Source organism: Odocoileus virginianus, chromosome 7 (assembly GCF_023699985.2).
Source record: "Odocoileus virginianus isolate 20LAN1187 ecotype Illinois chromosome 7, Ovbor_1.2, whole genome shotgun sequence".
In the NCBI taxonomy this organism is placed as follows: Eukaryota; Metazoa; Chordata; class Mammalia; order Artiodactyla; family Cervidae; genus Odocoileus; species Odocoileus virginianus.
The window spans coordinates 45,241,678-45,268,062 of record NC_069680.1 but is presented as its reverse complement, the minus strand read 5'-3'; the positions used below and the strand labels follow the sequence as shown (position 1 = coordinate 45,268,062).

Below are 26,385 nucleotides of genomic sequence, written 5' to 3'. Positions count from 1 at the left end.
TATCTGACCTTAAAATGCTTTCAAAAGCATCCTACAGATTTATTCCTGTATGTATGATGAAAAACGCTGCAGTATTTTAGAGCTTTTAAAATTAAACAACACTAAAGCTTACTTCGGAGAAGGCAATGGCACCCCACTCCAGTACTCTTGCCTAGAAAATCCCATGGACGGAGGAGTCTGGTGGGCTGCAGTCCATGGGGTAGCACAGAGTTGGACACAACTGATGTGACTTAGCAGCAGCAAAGCTTACTTGTGACATAATTTTTTCATGTACTCCTAAAAGGACTATGAAACAATTCTTTTGATATTTCTTGAATTTATTTTAAAATAATAAAACTTATCTATTTATTAATCTGGTGAAATTATGGGTAAATAATTAAATTCTAGAAGGTCTGCATTTTGAGACATCAGTAGGACTTGGTGATCATGAAATTTTATGTGTCAGCTTGATTGGAGTATGGTGTCCAGTTGTTTGGTCAAACACTATTTTGGATACTGTTGTGAAGGTACTTGGTGGATGTGATTAGCATTCACAATTCCCGTTGACTTTCAGTAAAAGATATTAACTTCTGTAATGTGATTTTGATCCATCCAATAAGTTGAAGACCTTAAAAAGCAGAAACTGATGTTTCAGGAAAAGAAGGAATTCTGCCTTAAGACTAGAACATAGACATCTTGCTGGAATTTTCAGCCTACTTGCCTTCTGTATAGATTTGGAACTCAAGACTATAACATCACCTCTTGCCTGCATTTCTAGCTTGTGGGTTTGCCCTAGGGACTATATTTTTTTTTAACTGAAGTGTGTGGACTAATGGTATTATATTAGGGATTTATTTTATTTTATTTTCTAAAGGTTTTTTTAATGTAGACCATTTTAAAGTCTTTATTGAATTTATTACTATATTCCTTGTTTTATGTTTTAGATTTTTGTCTGTGTGTCCTATAAGATCTTAACTCCCTGACCAGAAATGGAACCCATGCCGCATGCATTAGAAGGTGAAGTCTTCACCATTGGTAACCAGGGAAGTCCCTATATTAGAGATTTTTGACTTATCAGCTCATATAATTGAATAAGCCATTTCCTCAAAATGCATCTTTTGAAATATATAAAATAGGGTATACCATCAGTTCAGTTCAGTTGCTCAGTTGTGTCTGACTCTTTGTGACCCCATGGACTGCAGCATACCAGTCTTCCCTGTCCATCACCAACTCCTGGAGCTTGCTTGAGCTCATGTCCATCGAGTCAGTGATGTCATCCAACCATCTTATCCTCTGTCGTCCTCTTCTCCTCCTGCCTTCAGTCTTTCCCAGCATCAAGGTCCTTTCCAATGAGTCAGTTCTTCACATTAGGTAACCAGAGTAATGGAGTTTCAGCTTCAGCATCAGTCCTTCCAATGAATATTCAGGACTGGTTTCCTGTAGGATGGACTGGTCGAATCTCCTGCAGTCAGTCCAAGGGACTCTCAAGAGTCTTCTCCAACACCACAGTTCAAAAGCATCAATTCTTTGGTGCCCGGCTTTCTTTATAAGCCAACTCTCACATCCATACATGACTACTGGAAAAACCATAGCTTTGACTAGGCGGACCTTTGTAGGCAAAGTAATGTCTCTTCTTTTTAATATGCTGTCTAGGTTGGTCATAGCTTTTCTTCCAAGGAGCAAACGTCTTTTAATTTCATATCTACAGTTACCATCTGCAGTGATTTTAGAGCCCCCAAAATGAAGTCTGTCACTGTTACCATTGTTTTCTAATCTATTTGCCATGAAGTGATGCGACCAGATGCCATAATCTTAGTTTTCTGAATGTTGAGCTGTAAGCCGACTTTTTCACTTTCCTCTTTCACTTTCATCAAGAGGTTCTTTAGTTCTTCTTCACTTTCTGCCATAAGGGTGGTGTCCTCTGTGTATCTGAGGTTATTCATATTTTTTCCAGCATCTTGATTCCAGCTTTTGCTTCATCCAGCCTGGCATTTCACATGATGTACTCTGCATATAAGTTAAATAAGCAGAGTGACAATATATATCCTTGATGTACTCTTTTCCTAATTTGGAACCATATAAACCATATACAGGTGTATCCCACATATAGGATACATATGTTTTTGTGTATATATATCTCCTATATTTGTCTATATCTCTCCATGTATACGGACACACACACACACACACACACACACATGTGCATGTGTGCTAAGTCACTTCAGTCATGTCCGACTCTGTGACCCAATGGACTGCAGCCCACAAGGCTCCTCTGTCCATGGGGATTCTCCAGGCAAGAATGCTGGAGTGGGTTGCCATGCCCTCCTCCAAGGGATCTTTCCAACCCAGGGATCAAGCCCACATCTCCTATGTCTCCTGCATTGGCAAGCGGTTTGTTTACTACTAGCAGCACCTCGAAAGCCTCTCCCCCATACATATATACATACATACACATATATATGTATATGTATATATGTAAATGATTCTGCTTCTCAGGAGAACTCTGAGTGTTGTAGGCTATTTGGTTCAACTGTTTGGTTCTTCTTTCCTGCAGTCTAGTTGGACCTGGTAAAACTGGTAACAGTTTCTAGCTTTCTACTGCTCTGATGAGAGACCAGAGAGATTTGAAAGGAAGCCAAGGCAATGTCCCACTCTTAAAGCTGCCCTCTCAAAAGGAAAAGAGCTTTTGGCACTGGGGAGAGGAACACTGAGCACATCCATTTATTTGATTTACTGTGTTGTGTATTTGGCAAAACAGAAAAATATGGGTAAGATTTTAAATCTTCATATACCATCATGTTAATCTGGTAGGTAAGCTATGAGTCATGAGCCTGTCCTGGAGGGAGAAATAGGGCTTCATGCAATATCTGTGCCCCTCTTCTCTACAACAGGGGGGTCAGGGAGCGTGGCAGCATTCATCTCATGACAGGATTTTTATCACCTCTAATACATAATATGACATGATGGGAAGGGGAAACTAGAAAAGATACAGTGGATATAGTTCTAGAGTCACAGATTCAAATATTTTGTAACTAAGATTGACTTGAGATTTTTCTTGGTATTGGAGTGTCTTTTCTTGGTTTTTTTTTTTTTTTGGTTTGGGGTATTGATACTTGAGGTGACTCACTTTATTCTACACCCCAACTTCTGTCTAATAGAACCAGCCAAATACCTGGAAATTCCAAAAGCTGATACCCATCTGGTTACAGGTATCATTGGTTGTGTATGTTACTGTCCATCAGTTCACTCACCAGTGGGAATAAAATAGCTCCTAAATAGCTAGAACCAAGATGCAGAAGTAGAGTTTCTCTTTCTTCCCCATCCTCTCTTCAATTTCAAGTGTTCCCACCCTGGATCTTCCACCCTTCAGCAGTATTTGCTCCATCAACCTGGCTGGAAGGGCTAGATGCATACCATCTCTTTTTTTTTTTCTTAGGATCTCCTTTGACCCAGACCAACTTTACTCACATTTCTAATAACATAATCTTACCAACCTCTTGTGACTTAGTTTTTCTTGTATTTACACAAGCTCTGGGCTTCCCAGGTGGCTCTGGTGGTAAAGAACCTGCCTGCAAATGCAGAAGACATTACAGACACAGGTTCTATCCCTGGGTCAGGAATATCCCCTGGAGAAGGGCATGGTAACCCAATTTAGTATTCTTGCCTGGAGAATCCCAGGGACAGGGGAACTTGGCAGGCTACAGTCCATAGGGTAGCAAAGAACTGGACACAACTGAAGCAACTTAGCACGCACACAAGCTCTAAACAGACCTTGCAATTGTGATCTCTGAAAGGCTGGGTTGGGGAAGGATAGTACAATTCAGAATATGGAGTTTGGTTACAACTTTACAGAATATAAATGGAGCTGCATGTCTTTCCCAGGACATACAACATCTATTACTTAAGCTTGTACCTGGTCATTAGCTCCTAACTTGACTGCTGACATCAGCACAAAGAATATGATATTTTATTATTCTAGAGTATGGAAGATTGCTTGAGTAGCCTCTCCCTGATCCTTGGGATAAAATGATTTGTAAATAAGAATGATTAATAGAACTGAAGTGAATCTTAAGAAATCTAATTGACTTCACTGCTTTCAGGTGGCCATTGCTAGATCAGCAATGACAAAACAACTTTAGACTCACATAAGCAGTCTAATTAATTGCAGGTGACTGCCTGAAAGCCTATGTTGATATGAATTGTGTGATCAAATCCAGACTCTGAATTTTCCATAATTGATATGTGATATCTGATATGGATAAGTGATAGGAAAGTGCTGACACCCCTGACTCATAGATTCCATTCCTGGTTAAAATCAACAGAAATGGAGAATTACTCCCTTCAGTTTAAAATGACTTCACACAGTGAGAAAGGGTTTCTGGTGAGCAAAGGCAGAGGGAAATTCATCTTGCTACAGAGGAAAGAGGAGGTTGACAAATAGCCATATTTTTTGAGTATGATAACTTTTCTGAAAATGTGCTAAAATAGAATAATACTCTTAATTGATTACTTGAACTGTGAGAGAAACGTTAAAGGCTAATAGAATGGTCTTGCTTGTTTTCCTAGCTCATAAGGACACAGTACTGAGAGTGAAAGTGTGAAGTCGATGAAAATTGGCCTTCTTCATAACTGAGTGAAGATGATGTTTCCATGGTCAGAAAACACTCTTAAATTGGACTTTCAGTGCTCTAAATTTAAACATATAAATTAAAAAATACTGTTTTGCCGAACTGTGTGAAATAGTGCATTTTCCCTTTAATGGAAAATCCATTCCCACATAAAAACAGAACTTGCTGTTCTTGGTTCAGATAGCTTCAGAGAAACTTTTTTTTTGTCATCTTCTAAAATGTGGGGGGAAAAAATGTGGGTACCCTAGACCTAGCTAAGAAATAAACAGAAACCATAGTACATTTCTTTCAGAGATGTTAGCCTGCAAATAGGATTATGTTGTGGCTAAGGCCCAACAAAAAACGTCTAAAGGGCTAATGAAGTCTTTGTAAATGCAGGCAAATAGACTTACAACCCCCTTCATAATATGTGCAGTGACAGCAATAATACAACCACTTTTTGAATAATAAGCCATCACTTATTATTATGTATGTGCTTGTCTCCTGACTTGCTTCTTTCCTTTTTTCCTCTTGCCTCCCCTCACACCTCCCCTCTTCTTGTTTCACATATACTGAGTTCCTATTACATTCCAGGAACTCTGTAAAGCTCAGGATATGATGGCATTGGGTTTCCGAATAGACAAGGATTCTGACTTCACCGAATTTACACTCTAATGTAAATTTATACTCTAGTGGGGGAAAGCTGGGTATTCATTATTAACAATGATGTGTTGTGTCAGGATGGATTGAATTGTCTATCTGTATCCTTTTGGTGGACAAAGGGGAAATTTGGAGACTAGAAGAGAGTGATTTCAATGTTTTCCTATTTATTGCTTATTATATGGCATCACCGACTCAATGGACATGGGTTTGGGTGGACTCCGGGAGTTGGTGATGGACAGGGAGGCCTTGGGTGCTGCAGTTCATGGAGTCGCAAAGAGTCGGACATGACTGAACGACTGAACTGAACTGAATATGAGGAAGGGCTTCCCCAGTGACCCAGTGGTAAAAGATCCTCCTGCAAAACAGGAGCCATGGGAGATGTGGGTTTGATCCCTGGATGAGGAAGATCCCCTGGAGAAGGGCATGGCAACCCACTCCAGTATTCTTGCTTGGAGAATCCCATGGAGAGAGGAGCCTGGTGGAATACAGTCCACAGGGCTGCAAAGAGTTAAGACATGACTGAAGTGACTTAGCATGCATGCATGCTGTATGAGGAAGGCAGAGGCAAATGTATCTTTACTATGAAATAACCTAGATACTATTTTACAAAGAATTGGGTTAAATTCATATTAATAGGAGAAGTCAAACTTTAAAAAAGGATATAGATCAGATATATTGATCTTTAGAAAGAATTACCTTTATTGTGGTAGGTTCTGTCCTGTCACCTTGATTCTGATTCACCTGATTACAGCAGGGCTTGATTCTGCTGTAATGTGGGAACTGCCAAAGAATGGCTCCAAACTTGCTCACTTTCTCTCTAATCCCTCCTTGTAGGTCTCTCTTGATTTCATGAGGGTAGTTGAGGGTGATGAATATTATTGTGCTAGGAGGAGGGCATGCATGCTCAGTTGCGACTCTTTGTGACCCCAAGGAATGTTTAGCTTACCAGGCTCTTCTGTTCATGGAATTTTCCAGGCAAGAATACTGGAGTGGGTTGCCATTTTTTTCCCCAAAGTGTCTTCCTGACCCAAGAATTGAACCCAAGTCTCCTACATCTCCTGCATTGGCAGGCAGATTCTTTACCCCTGCCTTACCTGCTCTTGAATGTTAATTGTTAGTTCAATAATTTTAATAAACTAATTAGTCTATCATTAATCTAGCTATTGCTTAAAGTATTTTAATCAAAACCACATATTTATTTGGTTTTCAGAGCTGTATCTTAGTTTAAAAAACAAAGAAGAACTATTATAAATTGAAGATGAACAATCAAAGCCCTAAGTTTCTTTAAGAAAGAGGTGGTTGTGATGATGAAACAATAAATACTTTTTGGATTATTCCAATTTAAGAATATCCAGATATCTCAAGACACAGAACATGTGGTTTCTAACTTTTATTCTATGGACTTTTGTGAACTGAGATTTTTAAGTAATGCCACAGTGAAAATAAATAGAAGAATAATTGAGGTATTATACCAGAATCATAAATATACTTAATAGTTAGAGGTTTTCTGATAAAGAGTAAAAAAATCTTGTAGTAAAATATTTTTACCCAAATGTATACCAAAAATATAAGATGAAACATATAATTTTGATCTTAATAAATTAAGATGATTTATCTCTAACATCTTTGTTACTTCATAAGGTGAAATATTTCTTTTTCCTGGGGATGGTCTTGATCACTGCCTCCTGTACAACATCATGAACCTCCATCCATAGTTCTTCAGGCTCTCTGTCTATCAGATCTAATCCCTTGAATCTATTTGTCACTTCCACTGTATAATCATAAGGAATTTGATTTAGGTCATACCTGAGTGGTCTAGTGGTTTCCCCTGCTTTCTTCAATATAAGTCTGACTTTTTCAATAAGGAATTCATGATCTGAGCCACAGTCAGCTCCCAGTCTTCTTTTTGCTGACTGTATAGAGCTTCTCCATCTTTGGCTGCAAAGAATATAATCAATCCAATTTTGGTATTGATCATCTGGTGATGTCCATGTGTAGAGCCTTCTCTTGTGTTGTTGGAAGAGGGTGTTTATTATGACCAGTGTCTTCTCTTGGCAAGACTCTATTAGCCTTTTCCCTGCTTTATTCTGTACTGCAAGGCCAAATTTTTGTATTACTCCAGGTATCTCTTCGTATTTTTGCATTCCGGTCATCTATAATGAAAAGGACATCTTTTTTGGATGTTAGTTCTAGAAGGTCTTGTAGGTCTTCATAGAACCATTTAACTTCAGCTTCTTCAGCTTTACTGGTTGGGGCATAGACTTTAATTACTGTGACACTGAATGGTTTGCCTTGGAAATGAAAAGAGATCATTATGTTGTTTTTGAGATTGCATCCAAGAACTGCATTTTGGGCTCTCTTGTTGACTATGAGGGCTACTCCATTTTTTCTAAAGGATTCTTGCCCACGGTAGTAGATAAAATGGTCATCTGAATTAAATTTGCCTGTTCCAGTCCATTTTAGTTCACTGACTCCTAAAATGTCAATGTTCACTCTTACCATCTGCTCTTTGACCACTTCCAATTTACCTTGATTCACTTGCAGTTTACCTTGATTTTTCCAGTAGTCATGTATGGATGTGAGAGTTGGACTATAAAGAAAGCGAGCACTGAAGAATTGATGCTTTTAACTGTGGTGTTGGAGAAGACTCTTGAGAGTCCCTTGAATTGCAAGGAAATAAAATCAGCCAATCCTAAAGGAAAGCAGTCCTGAATATTCATTGGAAGGACTGATGCTGAAGCTGAAATTCCAATACTTTGGCCATGTGATGCAAAGAACTGATTCATTGGAAAAGACCCTGATGCTAGGGAAGATTGAAGGAGGGAGAAGGGGATGACAGAGGATGAGATGGTTGGATGGCATCACCAACTCAATGGACATGAGTTTGAGCAAGTTCTGGGAGTTGGTGATGAACAGAGAAGCCTGGTGTGCTGTAGTCCATTGGGTCACAAAGAGTCGGACATGACTGAGCGACTGAACTGAACTGAACTGCAGGTAAAATATAATGAACATTTCTAACATCATTTGACACATCAGAAGAACTGTTTTTCTCTTCTTCTAAGTACGTTCATTCAATCATATGTCATATAAAGCACCTCTCTGAATGTGTTCAGTGAACTACTTTTATTCAATTACCATGGTCAAGTGAGTGATGGTATTTGGTGGGCAGGAGTGGGGTGAGAGTGGGAAATGCTGCTTTAAAATGAAGGCTCTTCAGTAGTCTTACTGACTTCTAGTTCCTTAAGTATGCAGCAGTGGGATTAGAGGAACCTTAGAGAAAGTAAACAATCAAAAATTTTAATCATGCAATTATTTGGAACAGCAACATAGAGGAGTGAAACCAGCCCTTGATGGGGCCCATTGGTGGAGAAATCTAATCAAGCAGCATTTACCTGTGATTAGTCTGTCCATACCCTCTTATGACTAATGAATCTCAGTTAGAGGGCATTCCCCATAGAAAGCTGCAGAGAAAGATTGTGCAGCAAAGTAGGCCAGGGCTCTGGAGGCACAGACATTGGAGTTCAAGTCTGTGCTTCTTGTGCTCTCGACCTGCATCTCACCACCTCGAGTTGGAGTTGGGAAGAGTGATCTCTTAATTTTTCATTCTATACCTTTCCTTGGAACAACACAATCCATTGAAAGTAAACAAATGCATCTTTTAAGATCCATTTTACTAATAAGATTAAAATTTGAACTTAAGTTATAAGTTAATTTATATATATATTTTGCTTTAAACTTCACCTGGATTTTATTTCCTGTTCTTTCTTGATTCTATTCCCTGCCACATGATAATCCAATATGATAACCTTATGTATATCTTCCCATGCATGTTTGTTTTCATCATTGTTTTAGAAAATGAGATATTATACCCACTTCAGTGCATTTGGATTTTATCAATTAATAATTCCTATGGAAATTTCTCCAGGATAATTGGTCTTCTAGATATAGAGACATATATCAAGAATAACATTTTTGTTTTCCTTTTTTAATGCTTATATTCATTGTTTTATTTTTTTTACTTACTAAATTTTCTAGATGCTTCACAGAAATAATAAAGAATGTTGGTATTATATATCATTCCCTCTGTAATACTGATTAAATACTCTATGACAATAAGATATGATATAAATACTTTGATGTGTCATCACATTCTGTTTGCAAATATTTATTTTTAGTTTTGGCATCTATGTTCACAAGGAGAACTGGTTTATTCTTCACTGAAAAGATGTTTATTGAGTACCTGCTTTGTGTCATGTATCAGTCTGGGCACAAAGGCTATAGCATTTATGCATAAACATCCCTGTCCTTACTGAGTTTACATCCAGGAGACCGTGTTCTTTCTCTTCCTCCTCCTCCTCTTTTTCTTCTTCTTTTTTGGCTAGTACTTTGATCAGATTTGATATTACAATGATTTTATCTTCTAAAATTTAACTGAAGAAATTTTCACCTCCCTCCTAGGAATGGAATAGATTAAATATTTGTCTATTCTTTCAAAGATAGCAAAACACGGCTATGAACCCATCTGGTATTGATGCCTTTTTGCAGGTGAGCTTTTAATTGCCTTTCCAATTTTATGATGATTGGAATATTTGAGTTTTCCATTTCTTCTTAGGTCAATTTAAGGAATTTGTGTTTTTAGGGAAAACATTTTCAAATCTGTTTTGAATGCATCTTAAAAATATGTATGTGATATATTCTCTTGTATTCTTTTAAGTTCTCCTACATCTGTGGTTATATTTCTTTTCTCAACTCTAATGTTGCTCTATTTTTACTCTCATTTTTTTTTTTATTCAAGTGCCTGCTTAAAAAATTATCCATTTTTTTTTCTTCCAAAGAACCGGTTCATGGATTTCTTTGTCTGTTTTTAATCCTTTCTATTCTTTGTTTTCTATTTCATTAGTATCAGTTTTTATCTTTATTCTCTCTTCATTGCTTCTTGGTTCATTTTATGGTTCTTTATCTCTCAACTTCTTAAGATTAGTACTTAGCCCCTTTGCACTGTTCTTCCTTGCTCATTCTTCTTTAATAATAAAGGTATTTCAAGGTATAATATTTCTATGAAATAGAGTTTTCCCTTTATCCCATAGATTTCTGAAAAAAAAAAAAAAAGTTTCTCTTTTTGCTTTCTAAGTGATTCTGATTTCTCTTTCATTGTACTTTTTTGAAATAAGACTTATTAGAAATATGTTTCTAAATTTTTTCAGTGGTAATTCTTGTCACTTATTTCAAGTTTCATTATATGATCAAAAGCTATAGTTTGTAAAAATCTTTGCTTTTGGAATCAGTTAAGTTTTTGAGTTGAGTACATGATTAACTTTTCAAAATGTTCAGTGGATATACAAGAAAAATTGTATTCTCTATTTGAAAGTAAATATTCATGTAGAGACTCAGTGGTGTGCTGACAAACATTTAATAGTCAAATCTCTGATATGATTTGTAGCAATTATAGCATTTCTGTTTTCCATGGTGTATATACACCTGTCATGACCTATTTCTAGTTACTAATGTGACAACACTGAATATGGAGATGGGATGAGAGACTCACAATTGGCTTCCAAAAACTAGTATACACTAGTTCATCTATTGATTTAATTAGCTATTAAATCAAGCTCGTTTACTGTATTATTAAATTCTTCTATAACCTTAACTTACTTTTGACCACTAGGTTCTAAAAGAATTGTATTGAAATCCCCTATTTCAATGGCATTTTTCAAGTTTTCTTTGTGTATCTAATAGTTTTTGATCCACATATTTAGCTGTCATTTTTTGGTACATATCAGTTCAGTTCAGTTCAGTCGCTCAGTCATGTCTGACTCTTTGTGACCCATGGACTGCTGCATACAAGGCTTCCGTGTCCATCACCAACTCCTGGAGCACTAAATTCCTTAATTAAGTTTTTTACCTCCACATAGTGATGCTTTCAGAGAAAGGAATGGCAACCCACTCCAGTATTCTTGCCTAGAGGAGACTGGTGGGCTGCTGTCCATAGGGTCGCACAGCATTGAACACAACTGAAGTGACAGCATGCGTTGGAGAAGGAAATGGCAACCCACTCCAGTATTCTTGCCTGGAAAATCCCAGGGATAGAGGAGCCTGGTGGGCTGCCGTCTATGGGGTCACACAGTGTCGGACACGACTGAAGCGACTTGGCAGTGGCAATGATGCTTTCAATCCTATATAATGTTTTAACCTTAAATTCCACCTTATATGATATTAATGTTGCCATATCTGTTTTCCTTTTGTTTGCATTTGTCTGATATCTCCTTGCTGATCCTTTTATTTTCCATCTTTATCACAGCAACTTAAATAGAAGTTTGCAAATAGCAAAATGTATACAACCTAATCCAACAATCTTTATTTTTAATAGATTTCAGTCTACTCACATTCAAAGTAATGACTTTCTTCAATCTTTGCATTTCATTACTCCTTTTCTTTTTTATTTTTAAAAATTAATTAATTTATTTTAATTGGAGGATAATTACTTTACAATATTGTGATTTTTTTTGCATACATCAACGTGAATCGGCCACAGGTAGACCTGTATCCAACCCATCCTGAACCCCCCTTCCTATGTCCCTCTCCACGTGGTGTACCCAGGAGCCTACTCCTTTTCTTGTTTCTTCTGTTTCCTTTCTCTTAACCTAGCTGGTTTAAGTTGGTATTCATTCTTTTTCTTTCCCCTTAAATGGTCATCTTCCACCAGGTGAATAAACCCAACTATATCCCTGACTTGGGGTACACTTACTGTCTGATGCTCTGTTTGACCAGTTTTCCCTACCCTACAGGATGAGACTATTAAAATACTTTCACTTCTCTCACCTTTCTTTCCCCTCTTGCTACCATTAAACTTTTGGAATGTTTTCATTTTTTCCCCAAGACTAATACCTAGATTTTGCTATTATAATTTAAATATCTATTAGAGTTTTCCTTTTAGGAATTTACCCTTCTAGGGCATAGCATTAGGTTTCAGTCCACTCCTAGCCATAGATTTGATTCTGGTGTTAACTTCCAATATTGTAAATGTTAGCCTGAGTTTTTTCTTCCTGTGTAGGTAGTTGTTGTTGTTTGCTTGGTAGCTTGTAAAGATTTTCTCTTTATTCTAAAGAGATCAAAGATTTTATTATGGCATGCCTCAGTATCTTCCCCCCAGCCCCTTATTCCTGGCCTTGAAATCAGAGAGCTTTTTTAATCCACAGAACCAAGTTGTTCATTATGTCAGAAACGTTTTTTGCTTTAGCTAAATACTACCTCCACTCACCTATATCCCTTTATCATGCTAAAATATCTGCCATTCATATATTAGGTCTCCTGGATATAGGCTCTAAGTCTCTATGCTTTTTCCTTTGGTGTTTGAAATATTTCTTGCAGGTCATTTCCTAGGTTACTAATTCAGGTTTCAATAATGATCCCCTATAAAAAAGTAAAATGCTGCTTTTGTTTGATAAAATGTCTCCTTTAAATTTATCCAGACTTCCAAAAGCATAGATAGGTTTTGAAGTCACAGAAGCCAGGTGTTGGAATCCTCCTTCATCTCTTACTAGCTTGTGACCTTGAACAAGTTAAGCTCAGTTTTCTTAACTATGGGGAAAGGACTGATATCACCCACTTAACTATGATCATGATTACAAGATAGGAAACAAACAGCTATTTTTTGCAAGGTGTTGGGTACCTAAAGAATATTTCATAACTGTTTTAGTGTGTCATTTGATTAAGGATCCTTATTAACAAAAGTAAAATTGAACCCTATAGGAAGAAGTCATTAGGCTTTTTTCAACATTGATTACTTGTTCTTATGCAATTTTTGGTGGCTTTTGTACAAAACACCTTTAAGTTTTGCTAATAGATGTCTCACATTTGTATAGCAATTGACAGTTTATCTATAACCCTGTGATTGAAAACAGTTATTATTATGATAATGATGCTGCTGAGTTAAATGATTTTCCAAAGATTACCTGGCTAACAGGTGGTGTAGACTGCATTTATTCTCTGATCTGATAACATTTCTCCTATTGAGAGTCAGTGTCACAAATATCAATAACTGAATTTTAAAAAATATAATCATCAGTTTCTGGTTGAATTTTATTCATTCAGTTATGTGTAAATGATTAGTAATTCATTCATTCTATGTGCCATGCATCATTTTGATTGCTAAGGAGAAAATGGTGAGCAAAAATGGTGTAGTTTCTCCTTTCATGAAGCTTACAGTCTAATGAGAGAGAGATATATTAATCTAAAATCATATGTGTGTGTGGTGTATGCTCAGTTGTGTCCAACTCTTTGCAACTCCATGGACTATATATAGCCCATCAGGCTCCTCTGTCCATGAGATTATCTCAGCAAAATACTGGAGTGGGGTGTAATTTCCTCCTCCAAGGGATCTTCCCAATCCAGCATCAAACCTGTGTCTCCTGCGCCTCCTGCATTGACAAGCAGATTCTTTACCACTGAGACACCTTATACATTACATATAAATTTACCACTGAGAAGTACATATGACTAGGACATTTTACATTGTCAGGAAGGTTAAAAAGGGCTCCCTGAGGAAATGATGATAAGGTGAGGTCTTAAGGAAGAGTTCTGTTAGCCAGGCAAAGGAGGGTTAAGTGGGGAGAGGAGCCTTCAGTATAGAGGGAATAGCGTACATAAAGACCCCGTGTTGAGAGCAAGCCTTTCAGATGAGAGATTGAACTCAGTGACACTGGAACCAGCGTGAATGGGGAATGTGTGAGGGAGGCTGCAGAGGGAAGCAGGGATTGGAAGACGCAGGATTCTGAGAGGCATGTTAAATATTTTTGTCTTTGCCTTAGATTAATAGGATGCCAGCTAGAGTTTTAAGGGAGTGTGTGTGTGTGTGTGTGTGTGTGTGTGTGTGTGTGTGTGTGTGCTGATTGGCACACATCTCTCTGGCTGAAGTGGAAAGGAGGGATTAGAAGAAGGCCAGAGTAGACACAGCTAAATCAGCCACCTGTTTGGTTTGAAGAAGTTCAAATGGGGGGAAATGGTGACTTGGAGTAGGAGGTGGCAATGAAGACAGAGAGAAAAGGAATGAATTTGTGAGGTAGTTAGGAGGCCAAAGCAATTGGACCTGATGATAAATTATATAGAGAGGCTGAAGTAGAGAAGCTTGTATAGATGAGATCTAAATCTCTACCCTAAATAGCTAGGTGCACTTATGGTTTTAAGGAATTCTGAGACAAGACTGGATTTGGGGGGATGAAGATTATTAATTTGGATGAGTATATTCAATCTGACACCATATGGAGATGAGAGTTACAGTTGACTACATATGTCAGATGCTCAAGGAGTAGTCTGGACTGGAGATAAAATATGAGTCATCTACTATAGATCATTATTGATGTTGTGGGCATAGCTGGAGTGATGAATAAGATTCTGTCTCTTTTACTTTCTGAGACACTTATTTCTGGAACTTTTTTTGACTACTTTATTTAGGAGATTTAGGAGCAGGGGCCAGCATGGCACCCTAAATCACCAGGATTATCTGCATCTCTACAGACACTGGTAGAGAGAGCCTAGGAGCCAGTCTGCACTGACACTAGCTAGCATTGTAGAACTGTGGAGTAAGGAAAGCAGGTAGACCAGATGACCCCATCCTATTGCAGTGAGGATGCATACTTAGATACTATATTGTAAAAAAGGAGGGAATAGGAGAACATTAAATCTGAAGAAAGAGGGAAAAACTGCTGAAAGGGAATTTGAGTCGACTATTTGCTCAAGTAAAGTTGTTACACTGAAGGAGGCTTTTCAAAACTTAAGACTAAGTAACTTTGAAGTGTCATATTTCTTTTTACACCATTGGTGGGAATGAGAGCCCCATAAAGATGTGACAAAAAGGACTTTTGTTTCTTTGTTCTGTTTTTGTTGCCCTCGTGAATGGTACTATGTTTATCAATGCCCTGCCACACCATAATTTAAAATGTCTGACCCTTGAGCTGGTTATGGACCTCACCGGGTCTTATAGATTTCACAGAGCTGGTTAGTGGCAGAGCTGGAGGAAAACCAAGCTCTTGCTACCGTGTTTCTTCTCAAGAACTATGATTAGATAAAATTTGTATTTCTTTACAACTTATTCTCCTGGGCATTTTATATCCATCTCATGTAGTAATTCAGCCATATGAACACTTGTTTTGATCTATGGTTTAACTTTTCTGTCTATGCAGCAGCAGCTAGTAATTGGGTTTATATAAATATTTCCCAGGTGGTGCTGGTGGTAAAGAATCACCTGCCAATACAGAAGACATAAGAGATGTGGATTCAATCCCTGGGTCAGGAAGATCCTCTGCAAGAGGGCATGGGAACCCACTCCAGTATTCTTGCCTGGGAAATCTCATGGACAGAGGAACCTGGTGGGCTATGGTCCATATGGTCGCAAAGAGAAGATATGACTGAAGCGACTTAGCACACACACACGTGTGTGTATATATATAGTACACATTATATAATGTCATATCAGATATCTTATAATTTATATATTATAAATAATATAATTTATATAATGCATGTGTTTATGTTTAATACTATGTACTACATAGTATCTCTCTCTGTATATATATTTTGGATTTGGTTGCCATGAATCCAGAAGTGATAGCTGGGCTACTCAGTCAGCAGTTTCTACCATCTAATAGCAGCAAAATCCAGAAGGCTAGGTAATCACAGCTGCATTTAGATTGCAAACGTAAGATAGCAAAAGGCCTGTAGAGGATCACTGTTTCCACTCCTCGCCTTGTGCAAAGGAGCTTACTAGGAAATGAACAGCTTCAAGAGCTCTGGCCTCGCAAACATAAATCCATAAGTTAGTTGTAACCTTTACTCTTCAAGTGGGCATCCAGCTTGCCCATCCATGTGCACCTGGAGTACCCACTGCATGACCTTTTAGCAGACTGGGGGCTGGTTCAAAGAATAACAATCCAGCCCACCCTCAGCCAGCTGTCTGCACCTGACTCAGCTCTCCTCTGATTGATCATGAAATCTTGGAGAAGCAGAAGACTGATATTGAGATTCTTATTCCAGATCATGCAGCCAGTGACTTGGGACATGTTTTACACTGAGGGTTATACTCTAGCCATGGTCCCTGCTGCCTTTCATGGGGCAGTGATTAAAAACCAGGGCGTTGAGTCAGTCTTAGATTCAAACCTTCTACTTCCAAGCTGGTTGGAAAACCTAATCAGCCTACTTGAACTTCAGTTTGCTTGTCCAGAAATAAGAGATGATAATGCTTGTATCATGGAGATATTGTGAGGAATAAATGCAATGGCAGAGCCATGCAACTGTATCTAATGCTTATCCAGTACTAATGTCTGGAATTTTCTGAAATAGGTATTGCATACTGAGGAAGCTCCTACCTGCAACTCGGGTGGGGCATGGTGGTAGACATCATTGCTCTGGATGTTTGTTCAGGTCCTCTTTCCTGAGAACTGTGCAACCTACTCTAATGCAAGAAACCATTTACCTCAGTGAGACTGTGTAATAATTCTGGCGAGGGTGCTCATGCCCCATGTAGGCAACACTGGTAAATACTCTTCCTGCCCTGTCCTAGAAAACAGTTCTATGAGGCTTTCTTCTATTTGTTGGAGATATTACTCTTCTAAAGCAGAATCAAATCCTGGCTTGGTCTCAGAACCCTAAGGAGATTGTGTGTGTGTTTGTCGCTGAGTCGTGTCTGACTATTTGCAACGGCATGGACTGTATCCCACCATGCTCCTCTGTCATGGGTTCTTCCAGGCAAGAATACTGGAGTGGATTCCCATTCCTTTCTCCAGGGGATCCTCCTGATCCAGGGACCAAAGCCGGGTCTCCCACATTGCAGGCAGATTTTTTACCCTCTGAGCCACCAGGGAAGGTAATACTGGGTTGGCCAAAAAGTTTCTTCAGGCTTTCCATAACATCTTACAGAAAAACCCTAATGAACTTTTGCACCAACCCAATATTTATGAAGTATTTTTGCAGTTTAGTTGACTTGAATTTAACTGAGTCTCAGAGTAGCTCCAGATTTCTGGGGCAGTCCTGGAGCCCAGTTTGGCTTCTGATCTTAGGAACTTCCTTAAACTGAGTCTCTTGTAGTTTCAGTCCAGAAGATTCCCAGAATAATTAGCCCACCAGAACTGTGTTCTAGGCTGTAATAAGTATGCCCAGAGTTTGCTCCTCATGGTTCCTTGGAGTGACATGTAAAAAGCATGTGGAATGGAGGATTTGTTTGTTTAGGTGTGATCCTTCCACGTGTTGTGCCTCTCCTCATCATGGCAACCAAAAGTGTTGGTTGGACAAATTCTTCTCTTTGTGGATTTCATACATTGGAATTTAAATCTTCTCACTGAACCCACAAGCCATACTGCTGTTTTTCATGAAGTAAGGGACTTGCTGGTAGCTCTGCAAAAAGTGATGGGGGTTTGTCTTATTATTTTAGTAGCCTTCCTAGACTGCTGGCCTGTGTTCAGGATGGAGCCCAACCCCCAGGGCATTTTCCTCAATTCTAGCCCCTTATAAAAGTGCATTTCCTAACCCGCAGCCTAATGTCTGCTCCCTGTCCTCCCTGGCGGGGCACTGGTTCACAGAACCACACACAGGCTGAGACGGCTAGGACTTGTCATTCAGGTCAAGCCTTAAGGACTGGGCCCTTCTGCTATTTGCTGTCTCCATTCCAGGAGAAGCCTTCTGACTAATAATGTTAAGATCTTTTTCTCTAGTCATGAATCTTTCTCTAGAAAGAGCCTATTAGCCATCAATGAATTGAGCCCAATGGCATTAGCAGACAAATGGAGTTAAAAGTAGGTCAGGTCTGGTATGTTCCAGCTGTCATTTCCGGCAGTGGAGGAATGATGGGCTTGAGTCGAACGGAAATGGGGTGCCTGTTAGCAGCGTTTCCCACTACTTTGCCCTTTCAGTCTTCTCCTCTTGGAAACATCTTTGCTGGGCTGGGCCTCCCTCTGGCTGAGTGTGGTCCAGTTCTTCATCCAGCTGCTATAATTCCAGGTGGAGAGCAAAGGGACTCAGCCATACATATACATGTATTCATTCTCCCCCTAATTCCCCTTCCATCCAGGCAGCCACTTAACATTTAGCAGAGTTACCTGTGCTATACCTTGCTGGTTATCCATTTTAAAAAAAGCAGTGTGTACCTGTCCATCCCAAACTCCCTAACTACCCCTTCCTCTCACCCTTCCCCCCATAGAACGTTTTTGATTTATAGGTAAATTGAAAAGACAGTACAGAGAATCTCCATAGACCTCTTTAGTCTCCTCTATTATTGATATCTTAGACTTGTAGAGTACATTTGTTACAATGTGGTGTAGTATTACTACTAGATCCATACTTCACTTACATTTCTTTCATTTTCATCTGGTGCCCTTTTTTGTTCTAGGAACCACCACATTGCATTTTGTTTTCATGTCTTCTTAGCCTTCTCTTGGCTGTGACAGTTTTTCAGATCTTTCTTGTTTGGGGTATCCTTGAAATCTTTGAGGAGTACCAGTCAGGTATGCTGTTAAATGTCCCTCAACTGTGATGTATCTGATGTTTTTCTCATGAGTTGGCTGGGGTTAGGGTACATGTGATGAACCGGATGCAACACTGTTGATGGTGACCTTGATCATCTGGCTGAGCTAGTGTTTGTTAGGTTCCTTCACTTAAGCTGTGTGTCCCCTCTCCCCTGCCCCTTCTATCCTGTGCTCTTTGAAACAGTCGCCATGCGTGATTATTACTTCTGAGTGGGGAGTCCAGCTTGAGTACATAAATTACCTGGAATTCTTCTGCCTGGCAGCTTTGCTTCTTCTCCCTCATTTACCCATATGTTTTTACATCATTGAATTCTAAGTGATTAGCACAGGACTGGGGAAGTAGTAGGCACTTAATGTGTTTTATTGGTTCTTGTTTCTGAGTAAATCTCTCTCAATATGGACATGATAGTATAACAGCCTCAATAATAAGAATACTAAAATAGGAAACACTATTTTAGAAGCACTATTCTAGGTATTTTAGTTCATTTAATCCTCACAACAATAGTACTGGGATGACACTATTATTATCACCAAAGAGGATTTTTTAACTTGTCTAAGGTCACACAGCTTATAAACTGTAAACTATAACTTATAAAATCCGTGTCTGATTCCAGAGTCTATACTCTAAAGCTGCAAAGGCTGGAGTGTTCTTTGGTCTCTGTTCCCATTACCTTAGCCTTGCTCCATTGAGCTTACCTCCTAAGAGAACAGGGTCCAATATATGAATATTTCTCAACTAGAAGTCCTCTAGTGGAGCATTCTTATCTACTTCAAATTCTTCTTTAAATCTGTAAGACCTCCAAAGCACATTGGAGCAGAAATTCTTAAGAAATCATATGAGACCTCCTTTCTGAAGCTTTCTTTGGAATGCTAATCAAGTTCCCCAAGTTACAGAAGCCAGACCTTAATGTTGAGCCCTGAAAATGGGCAGGTAGTACTCAGCTGTTATGAATGGGAAAGGCTGCCTGGGCTCATGGTCTTAATAGTTTTTCATACTGTAAAATGAAACACATGGCTCTTCAGGGTTATAGAGAAGGTGTAATAAAAAATGCTTAGCTATTGGAATTTCCAGGGTGATCTGATAGTTTATGCTAAAAATAGGTCAGAATATTCAATATTGAAACTGGATTGGGAAATCAAAATATATGGTTAATAATACTAATCGGTATGAGTTGAGAGCATATGTATCAGCCCCAAACATCTCTGTTTTTTTTTTTTTTTTTAACAATGTATGAAGTCTGACCATTATAGAGTAATTCCTTTGAGTCTTGCATATCTTGCTGCAAGGTTGAATAAAATGGATGAATTAATGCTTTTATGTTGTCACTAGGATTCCCTGGTGGCTCAGATGGTAAAGAATCTGCCTGCTGTGCAGATCTGGGTTTGATCCCTGGGTTGGGAAGATCCTTTGGAGAAGGGAATGGGAACCCACTCTAGTATTCTTTCTTGGAGAGTTCCATGGACAGAGGAGCCTGGTGAGCTACGGCCCATGGGGTCGCAAAGAATTGGACATAACTGAGCAACTAACACACACAATGCTTTTATAGTCTGACCCGTGTTTAGATCCCAGAGTGACATCAGCCATTATATATGAGGAGAGGAGAAACTAGATTTAGAGAGAAAACTGACATTTTTGCAGCAAGCAGCTGTTATGCTTTAGCAGCAAGGAATTATGGAATCTTGTATGATTTATCTTGGTACACTTTGTTTACATACTGTGTAATAATTTCCCCCAAATAGAATCTACTCTAGGCCTGGAGTTTAAGAGAGATTTTAGCAATTTATTTTTAACTCCATTTAAAAACACAACAAACAACATCTCCCAAAGCATGATCTTATATTTTGGTTTACAACCATAAGGAATCTAAGAATAAACCCATTGAGTCATGGGATTCTTTAAACCAAATTGCAGAATTCCTTTAAACCAAGATATCCAAAGATTTCAAACTAAACATTGATCCTTTAGGATGCCCCTATGGGATGGACCGATCTGTTTGTCATCAAATAAATATGCTAAGCTCCCACATGTGCAGGCAACTAGAATCTGTTCAGATGAAAAAAAAATTCTTTATGCAAAATTACTTGTTTCACTCATTGTTTAAAGATGATGTTAGGGAATTCCATGCTCAGCAGCTACAGATAGTGGTGCCGCATAACCAATAGCGCTATTACAATACTCTTGGCAGCTGACGTTGCTCATTGATGAAAGAGGGAGGTATTTTCCCTCTTTTCCTCACCATTTCACATTGAGGCTTATGATTGTTTTCTTATCTGTATGCTTTCAGGCTCAATTTAGGCCATCACAAAAGGGAATTCACTTAGCATTTGTGTTTGATTGAATGGCAGGCACCACTCTGATTACTTTAGGTACATTAACTCATTTCAGCCTCATAACTTTCCTGTGAGTTATAGATTATTATTCCTCCCCTTTTACAGATGAAGAAACTGAAGCACAGAGAAGTTAAGCAATGGGCCCAAAGTTGCACAGCTAATAAATGATAGAACTGGAATTTGAAACCAGGCCATCTAACCTCACAGTCTCTGCTCCTAACCAGTACACTATGCTGCATTAGTGAGTTCATTGCTCTGTGCTGGCAAAATGAATCTGGTGAAAAACTCCAGCTACTTTATTCAAGTTCTGTGTCTGGTCTTTTTCTTATAGAAGTCTGTGATGTTTATCCTGACAAGAAAAAAAATGAGGTTGCATGTGAACATCAAGACATATTTCAGAGGACTCCTGTATTCTTAAGTGAAAGTGTTAGCCACTCAGTCAGGTCTGACTCTTTGTGACCCCATGGACTGTAGCCTGCCAGCCTCTTCTGTCCATGGGATTTTTCAGGCAATATTTATGGGGGTGGGCAGTCATTTCCTGCTCTAGGGGATCTTCCCAACCCAGGGTGGAAATGGTCTCCTGCATTCAGGCAGATTCTTTACCACCTGAACCACCAGGGAAGCCCTGTATCCGAAAGATAGTCAGAAGTATGGAATAAGCCTAAAGAACAAGAATGTTTGTCATGGTGTAATTTATGAAGGCAAGAATGGGAACTTGTAGGATGTTCCTCTGCCCCTAGTTGGGAAGTCAATTTAATTACAGTTGACCCTTGCAACACAGGCTTGAACTGTGTGGGTTCATTTATTTGTGAACTTTTCCCAAAAGTAAATACTATAGTCTTGCTTGATTCTCGGTTGTTGAATCCGAGGATGTAGAAACTCATATATGGAGGGACCTTAGATACAGAGGAATCTTGGGTATGGAGGAATCACATATAGGGAGAGGTGGCTATAGGTTATTCAGAATTTTTGGTGGTGTGGAGGGTGGGTACCCCTAATCCTCACATTATTCCATCAACTGTATATTATTTAATTGGAAAACATGTATATATTTACCTTTTGCAGATGCCATTGCTAATAAATGTTAACTTACTCAGACTTCAACACAATACTGTGCAGTGGATGCTGTTACCTCTGGTTGACAGATACAGTGCCTAATGCACAATGAGACTAGGGAATTTGCCCAGTGTGGTTGAGTCAGAAATTTAATCTGGGTGAGCTGGCTCCAGAGTACTGGCTTTAACCACTTTGCATATGATTCTTTGGTGCCCACTATAATTGTACTTTTTAAAGAATTTTGGTTTGTTTTCTCTTTTTCATTTTTCTGTGCCTTCCTGAGGGCTATTTAAATTCAGTTTTGATTTCCATAGCATTTTAAAATTTTTTTTTTGATGTATTTCTTATAATGATTACACTAGGTTTTACATTATATACACACGCATCCTATCACAGTCTACAGGTGTCACATTTACCAGTTTAAGTGTAGAAACCTCTTCCCTCTTTTTTAATCCCTTTACTCTCTCCCCCTAATCTTGTCTTAGATATTTCCTGTATATACATTGGGGACCACAGCAGACTTTGTCATAATTTTTCTTCAACCATCAATTAGAAAATTTTTCTTAAGCCATATAATTTAGAAAATTTAAGAGAAGGAATTATTACTGCATTTATAAAAATCAAAACCATTCTTTCGATTTTTCTGTGTTCATTCTTAGGTTCTCATTTTCTAAGATGTCCTATCAGTTTTCTTTCTGTTTAGAGAACTTCCCTTAGTTGTTCTTTTCTAGTTGCTCTGCTAGATATTTCCTCTTCGTGAAGGATATATTTGTTAATTATAGGATTCTGAATTCATGTTTCTTGTCTTTCAGCACTTGAAAGTTGTTGTGCCACTTTTTTTCCAGCCTTCAGGGATTACAATGAGAAGTCTGCCTTGTTCAAACTTTTTTCCCCCCCTGCTGGCTATAGTTATACATCATTTTTCTCAGGCTGTTTTTAAGATTATTTTTATCTTCAGTTTTCAGTTTAGCTATTGTATGTCTTGACGTAGATTTCTTTGGATATATCCTGTTTGAGTTTCTTTCAGCTTCTTGTATCTGTAGGTTTATGTCTTACCAAATTTAGGGGAATTGTCAGCCATGATTTCTTTGAACACTTTTTCAGTCCATGCTTTTTCTCCCTTTTTCCTGGGCTTCAGTGACATGAGAATTAATCTTTTGTCATAGTCCCCCATGTCCCAGAGGCTCTATTCTTTATTTTTTTTCTATTTTCTTTCTCTCTGTTGTAAAGATTGGGTAATTTCTACTGTTTAAATTTTCAACTTTTTTTGATTTTTCTTCTGCCCTTTCTTTCTGCTGTTGAACCATCCACTGAGTTGTTTGTTTTGTTTTCCATTTATGTTATATATTGGTTCTAGAATTTCCGTTTGTTTTTTCTTCATATTTTCTGTTTCTTTTCTATGACTTTCTATTTTTCATTTGGTTCAAACATGTTCATATGCTCACTGAAGCATTTTTCAGATGGCTGCTTTAAAATCCATGTCAGATAATTCCAACATTTGTGTCATATTGGTTGATTTTCTTTTCTCACCTGATTTGAGATCTTTCCTGTTCTTGGTATCAAATGATTTTCAGTTGAAACTTGGACTTGTGATGTTATAAGACTTTGTCTTATTTAAATAGCTTATTTTAGAAGAGTGTTTTTTTTTTTTTTTTTTTTTTTGTAATAACATGGAGACTATGGGTCTTAGCAGGCAAAAACAAAAGCTGTAAGTCATCTTAGGGCCTAAAGCCATTATTTGTACAATGTCACTCTGCCACATTTTGTTGGTAAACAAGCTGTGGTGTCAGGTTCAAGGGGAGGGAAAATCAAACTCCATCTCTAGATGAGAGGGGTGGCAAAATCACATTCCAAAAGTGCATGCAGGAGGGAGGAGTTGTTGTGGCCATCTCTGAAAATGATTTGACACATTCATAGCTATTTTGCCTTATGAAATTACAAATTCCTCTTGTTTCATCAATTATTTATTCTTGTGTATGTGTATTTCCTGGCTTTCTATATTAGAACAATGCTTCCTTTACAGCTGATCCTTGAACAACACATGTTTGTACCCACGCCTGGCTATACTTACATGCAAATTTTTTACTACACAATCTGCCATTGGTTTAATCCCTGGATGTGGAACTATGGATATAGAGGGCTGAATATAGTTATTCATGGATTTTTGACTGCTTGAGGGGGTGGTTTGGTATCCCTAACCTCTGTGTTGTTCATGGGTCAACTGTAGTAAAAAGAAACACATATCAAAAACCACCAAAAAAACCCAAAAAGAGTCATGTAAGTGTCAAATTAAACTGTGAGGTGCTCTGCAGATGGAATTCAACAACCATGGTCTTTGCTCTTTAAAACTGTATGGTGTCTAAAGGTAATGCCTGGGATGATTTCAAACACTTGAAAGTGATGTCCTGGTGTGTGTCTTTTTCATCTGATTATCCAGTGTAAAGCATGGGAAGATACTCGCTGGGTACATGTCATCCTTGCCTTTATGCATGTTCAGGCAAAGGAGAATCTCTGCAGCCTCTCACTTGCAGGGCTGTTGGGAGTTGGAAGATGCCAGATACTGAACATCTCTGCCTTACCATTCCTTCACATATTTTACTGGCACAGGTGGGAACCATGTCTGAATCTCTATTGCCATGTGACTATAATGTCCATGAAAATAACAGCAACTCTGTTTTCTTGGATATGCTTTAGGGAGGGCAAGGAAATAGGAGAGATTCTCTAGCTTCTCCTTAGGGGTGAATTAGGGTTCTGTATGTATGGGGATCAGGAGCTCCTTGAAGGTGGAGGCTGATTACATACATAGTGGGTGTCAGAATGCATGTGTGGAATTAGATTTAAATTCCATGATGAAAAGGCACTACTTTAATCTGTGGAAAGAAGATTTGGGAAGAATTATACTCATCTTGAGCAATTATAACACTTCATGCTAATGTACAGTTTTCAGAGTGTTTCCATCTCAGTTTTACTCTTCACGTGATTTTAAGTGTCTTATCCATAAAATGGAAATGATGGTATCTACAAGTCAGAATGCTAAGAATTAGATAATATCTACCACTTTAGGCAGAAACTAAGTTTTGTTTAGAATTAAATATGATGATAAAAATAAAAGGAGCTTTTAAAATTTTATGATGACATTCAAATGTCAACTGTTACTATTCTTGTTCTTATTCCTCTAGGCATAGCATTTCCTTTTTTTTTTTCCATTTAAAAATTAAGAAACTGAGGTTGGTGGAAGTTAAACAATTTGCCAATTAGTTGAATAATGGAATTTGGCTTTAATCTACATATTGTGGCTCCTATGTCAGGGATCTTCATATTACTATTATTATTCCAAATTATTTTATGACTTTGCACCATTCCCTCGAGACTCCTTCCATAAGGATAAATGCTAATTGGCCTTGCATCTCTCTGTGAAGTAAGACCATCCCTTGTACCAGGAGTCAGCATACTGCAGTCCATGGGTCAAGTCCCCATCATACATCTTTGTACTGGACACAACCACACTCATTCATTTGTTGTCTGTGTCTGCTTTCACACTACAAAGGCAGGGTTGAATAGCAGCAACAGAGACTATAGGCCTGCAGAGCCTAAAAGTATTTATTATCTGAACTTTAGCTCAACTGGTAAAGAATCTGCCTGCAATGCAGGAGATCCCACTTTGATTCCTGGGTTGGGAAGATCCCTTGGAGAAGGGAATGACTCCAGTATTCTGGCCTGGAGAATTTCATGGACTGTATAGTCCAGGGGGTCACAAAGAGTCGGACACAGACTGAGTAGCTTTCACTTTCACATTTACAGAAAAAGTTTACTGATTTCTGGCTTTTATTGTCATCTCAAATACTGTAGAACACATGCTTATGAAGAGTGATATTCCAGAGCTCACTAGTAACATCAACAAGTGCACTTTTCAGCTCTTCAGACCTTGATCTAAAATGATTCACTTTAATATTCATGTATTTCCTCCTCAGCAGAAACTTGGTTTCTCAATATACACTCAGTTGTGTCCAACTCTTTGTGACCCCATGGACTGTAGCCTGCTAGACTCTTCTGTCCGTGGAATTCTCCAAGCAAAAATACTGGAGTGGGTTGCCATTCCATTCTCCAGGGGATCTTCCCAACCAAGGGATCAAATCTGAGTCTCCCACATTGCAGGCAGATTCCTCACCATCTGAGCCACCAGGGAAGCCCTCTCAATACACTGGAGGCATTTGTTCCTAGGAATCCCTCTGACCCTA

At 38.5% G+C, this 26,385-nt stretch overlaps 1 long non-coding RNA gene across 3 annotated transcripts in view; it reads left to right on the top strand.

Moving 5' to 3' along the window:
* The window catches only part of LOC139035922 (uncharacterized), a 395,918-nt gene that overhangs the window by 9,192 nt on the left and 360,341 nt on the right, over positions 1-26,385 (top strand). The window lies entirely within an intron of this gene.